Raw genomic sequence first — 4,221 nt, 5'->3', positions numbered from 1 at the left:
TTCTTTTCTTTTTCCTCCATCAGCTGCTGTAATCTTTCATGTTTATTTTCTCTTTCTACTTGTTTCTTTTCTTTTTCCTCCAACAACTGCTGTAATCTCTCTTCTTTTTTATTTTCTCGTTCTTCTTGTTTCTTTTCTTTTTCCTCCATCAGCTGCTGTAATCTTTCATGTTTATTTTCTCTTTCTACTTGTTTCTTTTCTTTTTCCTCCAACAACTGCTGTAATCTCTCTCTTCTTGTTTATTTTGCTGTTCGAGCTGCCACTGTTGCAGGTTTTCTTGCAACTGCTGTTGTCTCTCTTATTGTTTCTTTTGCTGTTCTTGTATTGCTGCCATCACATTTGCTAAGCTGTAGTTTGATTTGCCACCTCTTGTTTCCATCTTCTTCTTCTTTTTTTATTTTATTTTCAGTCCCACTCTCTGACACCAATTTGTTACGTCTGTGTTCGTTTGTTAATTTTTCGTAGAAATTCTTTCCGAGAAACTTCAGTGATACAAGTCTTTTCTTAAATAAAACTAGTTTATTCTTTCTCAATTCAACTTTGCAATACATTTAATTTCCACAGGTACTTTAACTTAAACACATGCTATAATTCACAATGATTTACACACTACTTATGGCTTGACTCGATAATCTATCTCCATCTTCCTGTCTGCTATTCAATTATCTGTGCTGTCACTTCTCGCCAGTCTTATATATACAAAATAGAGGGCGTTTGGCAAACACTCGAGCCTTCAGGAATGTTTGAGATACTCGTTACATGTTACCAGCATCACATGACTTCCGCTGTCATAACAATACTATTGTTGTATAGATTTGTTTAAATTAGTAGCATAATTTAACTATTAATAACTACTCTGCATGTAAATAGTACAGTACTTTACTATAATAAAACACAGATATGTTAGATATACACAACTATTTAAGTTAATGCAAGTGTTATGATTTAGATAGTTTAAGTGTAACGTGAGTATTAATTTTATTTATTTTTAGAAGCAATAGTTGATCGCAGGTTTGTTATGTAACTGTGTACGAATCATACATTGTGTAGTTCGATTGTTGTGAATTGGCACTTGTTGTATTATTGTGTCATGTTACTAGAACCTTCTGAGATTTTCTTGTTGTTTCGATTTAATATTATTGCATCATAATATATCATAGTATATAGAATGCTCTAGGCCTCAGTCAGGCTATAAATACTTGTTCAAGAGATAGTTAGATAAATCTAGACTGGGGGCTTGTGAGTATAATCTTTTTTTTGTTGTTGTTGTTGTTGTTTCGTATGGTATTCTTACACCTCCAAATTCTGTTGGAGGCGAGTATCCAGGAGTAGGACTAGCGTCCTAGTTCGGACACCAGGTGAGCATGTTTCAGTGTGATGGGGATTCGAACACGCGACCCTCAGATTGCGAGTCGAGCGCCCTAACCACCTGGCCATGCCGGGCCAGTATAGCCATAAAGAGCATATAGTGGCGGGTCTTAAAGTGAAATGATCAATGATTGTATTATAATAACAGAGCAGTAAAGAATAATTAGTCTTGTCAAATTGTGTTTTAAAGAACCAGTCTCTGTGGACTTTGACAAAAAAAGAGACAATTATTTGAAGCTCTAGGCACAACTGTGATATCCAACAGTGTAACGAACACTTGCATATATGTTTGACTTATTTTAATATATTGTTTTAAAACAAGTGGACTGTGTGTTGTTTGTTCATTGTTGAAATTTATCGCCAACAAGTCGCAGACACCTGCTGTAAAGAATTCCTGCCAATATATAAAATTCTGACAACATATTTATGTTAATTAATGTCGGCTCCCCATGCAGTGTTACAACAAAATGATGATTTTTTCACTTTTAATTTGATGTTTGTGGATTCTACGTGAACAGCCATGCAATTGTTTAAGCTATATTTCAAGCAAAATTGCTTCAAGATTTAATCTCGCAGCACTAATCTTTTATACATTTTCTGGGGGATGGCGTGCTTCAATTCCTTCAGTAGCATTAACATGCTTTACATGCTTGTTGTGCTTCACATAGTATGTATTGGCTTTTGATATTACAAATTAGAACACCCCTTCCAAACATTCTGCATACGGGCCTGAGGATTACAGGAATATTGCTATACTACAGGCTGACAGTAAAGTAGCTAATCTAGTGATGATTGTAGAGATAATATACTGCAGGCTGATAGAAACGTAGCTAATCTAGTGATGACTGTAGAGCTAATATACTTCAGCCTGATAGAAAAGTAGCTACTGTAGGTGGTGATTGTAAATCAAATATACTACAGAATGATAGTAATGTAACTATTCTACAGCATAGCTGTAAAGTAACTATACAAGCAAGATGACAGTAAAGTAGCTATTCTACGTGGTGACTGCAAAGCCACAATACTACAGAATGACACTAATGTAACTATATTACAGCATAATTGTAAAGTAATTATAGAAATAAGATGACAGCAAGTAGGCTGACAGTAAAGTATCTATACTACAGACAGACAGTAAAATGGCCATGCTAGAAGGTGACAGAAAATTATCTATGCTACAGGATGACACTAAAGTAGCCATACTACAAAATGATGGTAAAGTACCTATCCTACACGTTGACTATAAAGTAACTAACTATACTTCAGGATGACAGTAAAGTAGTTATAGTACAAGATGAGAGTAAAGTACAGTCTTGGCCAAAATGTTTTAATACTGTTCTATATTGATGTTATTGTTTACATGCATGAAGTAATTATAGAGTAAATGCCCAAGTAGTAACAAAGAAGGTAGCATATGATCGGACTGACGCATACAAGTTGTTATTCTGGTCTGTATAAGTTGTTTTGAGCATTTGTTTGTCAAAACACTCATCTGTTTTGTATAAAGAGTGTGCTTTTGGTATAATCTTTCTTGAAACAGACCATCGCTTTATTCAGACAATTTCTCTTTACTTGGTGGAGAGTTATGTATCGTCACATGCCAGAAGTTAAAGGGCATCAAATTATTCAACTGTCCAAAAATGGTATGAAGCAAATGGACATTTCCAGAACAGAGTACTGTAGCCAGGATCATAAAAAGTCATTGGACTACAGAAGAACAGTAAACAGGACACTGTCCAAACAATGCTATTTTGCAAGAAGGGATATCCGCAAATCAATATTAACTAGAATTCGCTGCCATCACCGTGATACTTGGGCAAGACAGCATGCCAACTTACAGTTAGGACACTGGCAACATGTCATATTTTCAGATGAGTCCTGTTTCCAACTTGTTAAAGCTGGTGGTAAAATTCGTCTTTGTTGTTTGCCAGGAGAACAAATGAGTGAAGACTGCCTTTCTCCCAAGGAATGCACAAGAGGTGTTGCAGTACATGTTTGGGCAGTTACTCATCATGGTGGAAAAACTGCTATTCATATCCTCCAGGGAAACGTCAGTGGCGCCTTCTACAAGCATCACGTGGAGACGATATTTCTGCCATATGCTAGGACAAGTTTTGGCAATAATTTTTTGTTCCAGGATAACAATGACCACAGTACACGTATTGTACAGGATTATCTCTACCAGTAGGACGTTACAAGATTACAATGGCCAGCAAAATCTTCATATTGTAATCCCATTAAGAACTGAGCCAGAAAAATTCTAACCACGACCCTAAACCAGCTGCTGTAGATGAGTTTCTAGTAGCAAGTTGTAATGAAATCACGGTGGATTACATCAATAACTTCATCGACAGCATGCCTCGTCGCCTTGTAGAGGTGATTAGACTATGAGGAGGATCAATTAAGTACTGAATATTTAATATGAACTGATATAAGGTTACATGCACTATTTATAATAACCATTTGTCATTATATATACATATATATATATATATATTTGGGTAATATTTTGTTGTGATATATGAATTACATCTCTTTCTTGTTTGCTCTTCTAATAAGTCGTTCATGGTGTCCATAGAACCTGTCTCATTATACAAATTATTACATATGTAAATTCTCAGTTTGACAGCTCTAAGTGTATTTGTATTCCATCTTAATAATAATTATATAATCTTAATAATAATGTAGCTATACTACAGGGTAACTGCAAAGTAGCTATACTAAAGGCTGACAGTAAATTCACCAGACTACAAGGTAACAGTAATGTATCTATTCTACAGGGTATCTGTAAAGTAAATATACTCTAGAATGAGAGAAAAGTATTTATAATACAGGGTAACTCTATAGTCCAGA

General features: G+C 35.2%; 1 long non-coding RNA gene across 1 annotated transcript in view; it reads left to right on the top strand.

Annotated features, from left to right (window-relative positions):
* The first annotated feature begins 1,317 nt into the window (after positions 1-1,317).
* The window catches only part of LOC111088112, a 3,892-nt gene continuing 988 nt past the window's right edge, over positions 1,318-4,221 (top strand). Inside the window, exons 1-2 of the long non-coding RNA XR_002612711.1 lie at positions 1,318-1,446; positions 2,806-2,807. This is a non-coding gene — a long non-coding RNA (uncharacterized LOC111088112). The remainder of the gene's footprint in view (positions 1,447-2,805; positions 2,808-4,221) is intronic.

Source organism: Limulus polyphemus, unplaced genomic scaffold (assembly GCF_000517525.1).
Source record: "Limulus polyphemus unplaced genomic scaffold, Limulus_polyphemus-2.1.2 Scaffold3143, whole genome shotgun sequence".
NCBI lineage: Eukaryota > Metazoa > Arthropoda > Merostomata > Xiphosura > Limulidae > Limulus > Limulus polyphemus.
Note: the sequence above shows the minus strand (reverse complement) of the source record. Positions and strands in the feature narration are given on the sequence as shown.